Source organism: Octopus bimaculoides, chromosome 20 (genome assembly GCF_001194135.2).
Source record: "Octopus bimaculoides isolate UCB-OBI-ISO-001 chromosome 20, ASM119413v2, whole genome shotgun sequence".
NCBI classification, from domain to species: Eukaryota; Metazoa; Mollusca; class Cephalopoda; order Octopoda; family Octopodidae; genus Octopus; species Octopus bimaculoides.
In genome coordinates, this window is record NC_069000.1 from 24,145,888 (window position 1) to 24,154,878 (window position 8,991).

The 8,991-nt window shown below is 36.7% G+C and overlaps 1 protein-coding gene across 2 annotated transcripts in view; it reads right to left on the reverse strand.

Annotated features, from left to right (window-relative positions):
* The window catches only part of LOC106879452 (myb-like protein U), a 66,335-nt gene extending 57,852 nt beyond the window's left edge, over positions 1–8,483 (reverse strand). For both annotated transcript variants that reach the window (XM_014929011.2, XM_052975245.1), the window contains exon 1: positions 8,172–8,483. The gene's annotated coding sequence lies outside the window, so the exon portion shown is untranslated. The remainder of the gene's footprint in view (positions 1–8,171) is intronic.
* Between the last annotated feature and the right edge of the window lie 508 nt (positions 8,484–8,991).

Consider the following 8,991-nt stretch of genomic DNA (forward strand, 5'->3'; position numbering starts at 1 on the left):
ATATATATATATATATATATATATATATATATAAATATATATATGGGAGAATTTATGAGAAAAACAACAACAGACGAGGACAGGTGGTGTAAACAACAAAAGGATGTATTAGTTTAACGCTCGGGAATAGAGAAAGTCTTTAACGTTTCGAGCTACGCTCTTCAACAGAAAGAATAAGGAGAAAAACAAGGTACATATGTATGTGTTTGTGTATATATATATATATACATATATATATATATATTTGTATGTGTAACATAATAGTTTAGAAAAAAAACCATTGGTTTCATATCTAGTATGAACTAGACATCTCTTCAGCTTCTCTATACGATAACAGTTCTCTGCAGAGAATGTTTTTTAAACACATGAATGCCAGTGGTAGTTCAAGAAATATTCGTCTTCAAAAATTATAGCTGGGTGAGTTGTCTTCCTTCACTTGATAGCTAGGTTTTCCAATTTTGAAGTAAAAGTTTCCGGAAATGTGGACAACTCCCCACGGCTTCCATCCTGGAATTCAGGTAGCCTCCTGGCTCATGTGAGTTCATGAAGACTATATATCTTTCTGCCATACACAATTTACACTGTCTTGTTCCATTGCAATAGGGTCCACAAGTTTCTAGTAATTTCCACCTGATGTTAAAGGGCATATGATCTTCCTTTAGGTGCCATACGTATGCTGCAAGTGTTGTTGTGTTGCATCTTTCCGGGACCCTGAAAGAAGATCTGTGGTTGTTCAGGTGAATTTTAAATTTGGATTCACAAGATCCGACATAAATTTTAGTGTGTGTCCCTGTCTTGGCATTGATGCTACTGATATTTGTGCTGCTTCTCTTTGGGGCTACCTTTGCTTGGTACACTGTAGCCTCGGTGCTACATCGGCTGTCCACTGGGCATTCATTTCTAATCCTGCATGAACAATCTGACTCTGTCCATGGTTTAAGAGTGCTAAGTAATTTAACATTGGGTGCACAAGTAAAAAAGATTCTTAAATTATGTCTGTTAAAGATCTTTCGATATTTGTGTGATTGCGTGAAATGCTTATCAACCAACCTAACAAAAATCCTACCTATGCATGTCCGGATGTTTAGGGAGAAGTGGAGACAAACCATAAGGTCTTGTGGTGGCATTTCCTTTAATGGTTACTCAGTCTTGATGTATATACTGCATTCTCTCTGAACCAGCTGGCCACTAGTGCCTCATTGTAAGTGGGAGCCGCTGTGTCAAAAATATCTTTATTTGAAGATAAGATTGAAATCCATTTACCTTTTATTAGGTTTTTGAACGCTGTGGGGGTGGTGGTGGCTGGAGACTGTATTAATGTATGATAGCTCATCATTAAGTTTATGGTATAGTCTGTAGATGCCACTATTTAAATCTGGTGTGACATCCAAGAAGTTCACCACAGTGAGGTTAGTCTCTATGGTGATTTTAAGGCTAAGGTTGTTGAGGGTGTGTATGATGTCTTTTCTAAGCCTATCTAAAGTAAGGCCATTAGCGCCTCTGGAGATGGCTGTGGATAGAGGAGAATTTATTACCCAGGGTGTCCAGAATGTAAAACCCTATAAGGTTGCAAATATCAGTGCTGTCGTATGCCCCCATCACGATGTCGAATGAGCCTTCAGGGTCAGTTCGTTTGACCCAGGTTGAATCTTGGTTGAATAATAGTGTTTTCCTAGCATGCATAATTATATCTATTTCTCTATCACTTATGTCGGTAATTCATCTAGCGTATACTAACGCTCTGTCAAGTAACATTTTCGATATCAATGGATAAAAGTCTACTATATCGAATTGTATGAACTTAGCTCTAAAAGTGTTTCATTTGGTCTCAGACCAATGTAATACCTTGATTGTGTTATGCCATAAAGAGAAATTAGATACCTTCCATATGTCTTTATTAACCCTTCTTAGGATGTGTTGACTCACCAGTCCGATTTCGGACTTGGCAGGGTTAATCAAGCGACATTTAAGGTTGGAAGTGAAATTTGGCTTGTGATCCTTGATAGTTATAAAAGCATTATGTTCAGCTGGTATTTCTACCCTGTTGGCAATGTCTAGGTCAGTGGCTATTCATTTTGCCTCATTATTGATGTTATCATAGGTATGTGGTGTGGCCCGTCTATATTTTTGTGATGTTGTTCTCTAAGAGCCTGTTGTAGTGGTCATTATCTATCTTATAAAGGTTCTCTAATCTGAAAATAGTAGGGTTCTATATGAATGGTCTATATTTGATAGGGTATGCTCTTCTGATTTATGATCATGTATACGAAGATATATATATATATATATGCCATCCGGTTTCACCAGTCCTCAGTCAAATCGTCCAACCCATGCTAGCATGGAAAGTGGACGTTAAACGATGATGATGATGATGATGATGATGATATATATATATCATCATATTTTTTGCCAATTAACCACATGCACTACATAGTTGCTCTTCACTTCAGCTTTATTATTATTATTATTTTAGTGTCCTTTGAAATCTTTTGTTACACATTCTGAGACCTCTTCAGTGACCCTCCATCCCACATGTCTTTTCTTGTTCTGTTTAGTCCATTCTGTCTTTCTAAGGTGTGTATCCTTATCTGTGCATGCATTTGTGTCTGCATTTGTGTGTGTATGTGCACGTCTATGTGTGTTTTATGTGTGTATATGTGTTTACTTACTACATAGTTTGTACTCGTGTCTTTTATTTATTTTTTCTCATTCCACCTTTAGTATGTGTATGTGTGCCTGTGTGTGTATATGAGTTTATGAATTATACTATTTGTAACTATCTTTCTTTTTCTTCACTCATTCAGTTTTTAGTTGTCAGGTTGCATAGTGTGGTGGAGGGGTGTTATTATTCCATTCATGTTTTCTGTTGCGGCTTGGTCTGTCTATTACTATGTGTGTGGCCTCTATAATCTAAGTGTTGACAATATCTTAACATCTATGTTATTAACTGAGCCTCATTGTTCTAATTGAGCATGTTGGTAGAACACTGATGAGCTTTTCTTCTCCTTGTTCTACCACTAGTGTTCATCTACCCGCTCACCTATGCTATGTGCTGTCTCATCAATGTATGTTGTTCTGTTTCTGCACTACAGACTACATTCCTAATCTTAGTTTACCAGTGGGTTTGTCCTACATACTATATAGTTATCTGCACACAGGGGCTTTTCAAATGGATATGTTCTACAGATCAGGGATTTTATGGAGGCCCTGGCCTTTCTACAACTGTAATCCATAGATTCATCTTATCAAAGGTTTTCCTAAAAAGTAATGCTGGTTTACTGCTAAAAAGTATGCTGGTTTACTGCCAGAGGTCACAGGATGTGTGATAAATGATTTCAGACAAAGGACACTAAAATAATAATACTAATAACAATAATAATAAAACTGAAGTGAAGACCAAGTATATAATGCATGTGGTTAATTGGCAAAAAATATGACCATCCACAAATATAACAGCATGTGTATATATATATATATATATATATAGTGCGAGAGAGTTAGGGGTTGAGGATTCAACCCACTAAGGGATAGTATCTATCCAATATACTGCTGGGAGGGTACCCAATTATTGCTACACTAGTGTTATACCAAGTACAATAAATGGGAACGGATAAAGGGGGATGTTTACCCCAAATTTGTATATCAATTAGAAAATGGAGGATAATATGCTGAACCCAACTACTTGCAGACAGTGTATCCCGTTGAATTCATTAATTTAATTCATAGCTAAAGTGACAAAAAACCCCACAAAGTACAGGTGTTTATGACAAACCATATTATTTTGCCAACTGGGTTTACAGATAAGAGTACAAAGTTCATAAGGAATTAGAGAATGAACAAAAGTTTAATCTTACAGCTGTTTCGGCCTAGCTTTGGCATGCCCCATTCTATCCGAATAGTTCTTGCCGGAGTGATTATCGGATGAAATGTTGAAATGGGGGCACATGCACGACTCGCTAGGCCTCTTCAGAGATTCACAAAGAATTTCATACAAATATAGAGTAAGCGGTAAAAACAAAGGTGAAATAGAAACAAGAACAAGAACAAAAACAAAAATAAGATAAAAATAAAAATAAGGGTACAGCAAGAAAAAAATAATAAAAAATACATAAATGAAAAATGAAAATATAACATAGGAAATATAAAAATATATAAAAAACATAAAAATAAAAGGCACATAAAGAGCCTACAAACAGTACAAATAGCTATAGACACTCCAATACATATATATGAGTCTATGTGCATAACCATACTCAGATATTCCCTCACTCACATGTATACATATACAAGTATGTATACACAGGCATTCTACTACATACGCGGTTCGCGGCATCAACGCTATCTACCGTATTTAGAAAGTTGTAAGAGTTTTTTAAAAGAAATTTTGCTGAGTGTGTGCGTTTCATTTCTACATATAATGAAACACACACACACTCAGCAAAATTTCTTTTAAAAAACTCTCACAACTTTCTAAATACGGCAGATAGCGTTGATGCCGCGAACCGCACTTGGGGCAGATATGTAGGCTTTGGTCAGATGAGGAACATGATGATGAGTCTTTCCTTCTTTAGTGTTTCTTATCTGTTGCAAGTTGCTATAACATTCTTAAAATTGCTTGCAGCAGTCTGGGTGTAATCTTGCTACACCTCTCTGTGTTGCAACTTCCTCCCACCCTGTGGGGGTCTATTCCTGTCTGGGTGAGCTGGCATTTCACTGGTCTTTGAAACACTACCAGGGGATTTCCTCTGTCTATTTTGTTCTGGCTGAGCCCACTAACAATACAACCTTTGATATTCTGGATTTGTTCATGAGTGAAATGTGACCTGCTGTCTGAACAGCAGCATGGTGTCAATGCTCAGGATGTTGGCCTGCTGGAGGACTTTGTTGTTGGTAATGTGATCCTTCCAGGAGATATTCATGGTGGAGTAAAAGCATTTCTGATGGAAGCATTCCACCAACTTGACTTGCTTCTTGTAAAGCACCTAAGCTTCTGACCCTTAAAAAGAGAGTAGTGATGACAACTGTCTTGTATGTTTTGATCATGGTGGACAAATACAGTGCATGGTTTTGCCTTACACACTTTTGCAGATATCCAAAGGAAGTGTAGACTTTGGCAATGCAGGTGTCAATGTCCTTTTCACAGCTGTCATTAGAAATGTCACTCCCCAGGTAGGTGAAGGGTTCAACTGCTTTAAGCAGGTGTTCTTTGATGCTGATTTGTGATGGTCAGTATGGAGCATATTGTAGAGTATCTGGAATAGTACTTGTTTTCCTCAGACTGGTGGTGAGGCCTAAGTCCTGGGCTGCCTTAGTAAAACTAGATGACTATCTGGAGGGCCATCTCTATGTGTACTTGAAGGTCATAGTCATCTGCAAACAGCAGATCAAGGGTGAGCTTGTCCAGAGTTTTCATGTGAGCAAGGAGTCAATGAAGGTTGAATATGTCCCCATCAGTGTAGTTACAGATGTAGCTGCCCTCATGCAAGTCCTCCTTGGCCTCTTACAGCATAATGCTGAAGAAGATTGTAAAGAGTGTTGGGACCAGAACACACCCTGTTTCATGCTGTTCTCAATGGGAAAGGACTGATCCTCATGTTGCTGCTAGAGGAGGAGGAACTTGGGTGGACAACCAAGCTGCTTCAAAATTCTCAACAAACCATCCTTATTGACTGTGACACTATCATAAGGATGATGAAAGCAACATAAAGGTCCATGTTTTGCTCCATACATTTTTCCTGTATCTGGCAGAGGACAATGGTCATATTTGTATTGTCTCAATTTGGCATGAAAACCACACTGGCTCTCAGGAAGGACTTCAGCAACAATGGTGGAGATGAGACTGTCTAGAAGAATCACACCAGTATCTTGCCTGTGGTTGAAAGCAATGGGATGTCTCTGTAGTTGGAGTTCTCTAACTTCTACTTCAAGTTTGTACAGAGACACTATTATAGTGTTGCACAGGTCACTTGAAATTTCTTCTCTCTCCCAGTAAAGAGGTCAGTCAGCTTCTCAAGAAGTCAATTCCTGCCATGCTTATAGACTTCTGCTGGAGCCATGAGCCATGAGGGTTCTCAGTTTAGCCATCACTGCTCTGGTCTTGTCTATTGAGTCAATTTTGACAGAGCAGACCTATGATCAAAGGCATTCCAACCATGACTATCTCATCTTTTTAGGGATATAGATGACTACGTTAACTGATGTCCTTTATTTTCCTAAGACAGTTGGTAGAGTATGGTCTGAGTGTCTTTTGGTAGTTTTTACTAGCAGGTCGAGTGACCATGTAAATGTCCCCTCGTTGGCATTTGCAGGCTATTGTTACTATTTCTGATTCTAATAGTATATAGTCACTGAGTTATTCTTGTTATTTAACACAATGTCAGCCCAGGTTAAGCAGACCTATAATCAAAGCTGTTCCAAACGTGACCATTTCACCTGTTAGAGACTACATTGTCCAATGTTTTCTTTCTATTTACAGCTAGTGATCACAGGAAATTTGGCTGCTATTTCTAGCAGTTCGAACGACTGCATAGAAGCTTCCTCGTTGATAACCTTGTTAATATTGATGATGATGATGACAATGATCTTATATGATTGGCGTAGTATTAGTATTGTTGTTGATGATGAGGATGATGATAATTAGTCTGATGTTGATTAGTCTTAAGTCAGCCCTGACCGGGCAGACCTGTAAGCAAGAGTATATCAGCCGTATGCATCCCGTTTTTAGGAATATCCTGAACTAAATTGTCCAACCTATTAGTCCTTTTATTTTTAAAACAATGATACGGTATGATTTCAGGGAGATTTGACTGTTATTTGAAACAGAAAGAGCAACCGCACCCAGGTTTCATGACGATATAGTGTGTTGTTAATGGTGAGCGTAATGTTTTATAGATTAGTGTTGTTTCTGTTGTCATTAGTTAGTCCTATTAGTATTAATGGTGGTGGTATGGGGTTGTGTCGTGTTGTAGTTGAAAATACTGTAATTTGCAATTTGTGTTTGATTGTTTTAGTGTTCATTCATCTTTCATTATAAATGGATTCAACGATATTACATTGTCGTTGACGCAATTAGCGCTTATGTAATTGTTGTTGTTGCTGTTTATAACGTTGATACCGTTGTTGTAATTGTTGATAAAGTTGTTAATATTATTAACACGATGCTTTAACTGATAGTGATTTTGTTCTATTTTGGTACATTTCCTCATAGAAGAAACTATATTTGTGTATGAGCGTGTAGTCCACTTCGATTCCTTGTAAAGTATATACAATTGTAAACAAAACATGCACATATTCAATAAGTAACTATACACTCACTACATGTACCGAGTACTTTTCTATCGTGCATGAAATGGCTCTATAATATCGTATACTAAAATGATTAATATACCCACTCTGTTGACAAATGTACGAGTGCCTGACATGGATTCTTAAACTATAGGCATGTGTGTGTGTTTATTGAAGAGTATGTACATGTGTGTATATATATATATATATATATATATATACACATGGCATTCTTAGCTTTATAATAAATGTTTATACAACTTCTGTATCGCATACTTTTCCCATACTAAGCCCAAACACATATACAAATAATACATATATATATATACATATACATACACAGACACGCACGCACGCACACATATGCAAACAATATTATAAATACAAACATAGATGAAGTGTCGCTCGTAATATTTTGAACATGTATGGAAGACGAGTAAATAAACATACATGTCAATTAGTATTATATAAATATATACAAAACTAAATGTATGTATGTGTATATGTGCGTAACTGTGCATATACAAATACAAGCTTTTATATGTTGACAGAAGGTAAATTAGACATGCAACCTATAAGCACCTTCAAAACAAACTCACCAGTTTCATATATATATATATATATATATATATATACATACATATATATATATATATATATATATAAGCATAACTACAGAGTTGTAGTTTACATGTGAAATTTATATCGGTCTATAGTTCTTATAGTTTATGGGCTCTTTATAGTTTGCACCTAATTCAGTACATACATTGACCATTGACATAAAGGTACATACAAGCTTACACTCATACATACATAACATACATATATATAAACGTTATAAAACATGTGGTATTGACGAAGAACAAAAAATAATATAAGGTTCTTACTTCGGTGAAGAAATTATTGATGGCTGGGTGGCTGGTCGATCGGTTGGTTGGCAGGACGAACAGTGGAGGAAGGGTGGCGGAAAAAATTTCAGGTTGGTAAGAGAGGGTGAGATAGAAAGAGAGGATATGTGATGGGAGAGGTAACTGGAGGAAAGTGGAAGACTATAAGTAGTAACGGAGGTGGAATGAAAGTAAGAGGGATTAAAGGAACAGAGAGAATAAGGGAGGATAAGAAAAACTGAAACGAAGAAAATCAGAAACAGAAGAGAAAATAGTTTGAATGAAAGAATGAGTGTTTGTCTTTCAAGAGTTCATGAGAGAGAGAATGAGAAGACAGCGAGAACGATAGACATACCAGAGACGGTTGATAAGAGAAAAAGTATGCGATTGTTGAAAAAAAAAAAAAGTACATATATAACAAAGCAGTTTTCATTACTAGCCTTACTAGACCAGTAGTTTACAGGTAGAATTAAGTAAATGCATGTCTTCATTAATTTTAATCGAAATAACCCAAAATAAAACTTAGAGGAATGTGTGTGTGTGTGTGTGTGTGAGAGAGAGAGAGAGAGAGACTCACACACAAAGAGATTGAGAGAATGAGCAAGCGTGCGAAAGAAAGATTATCAGGCAGATAGGTTTGAAAATAAGAAAGTGAATGAATAACATAAAACAGACATATTGATGCTTTGGCAACAAAAGTGATAGAGAGGTGAGGTTAACAAAGTATTTAAAATAGGGAATGAGGTGAGGTAGAAATATTAGACCAATGTAAATAGTCTATTAAAAGGAAAATGAATTCGAGCATTTTAGTTTGTGTACA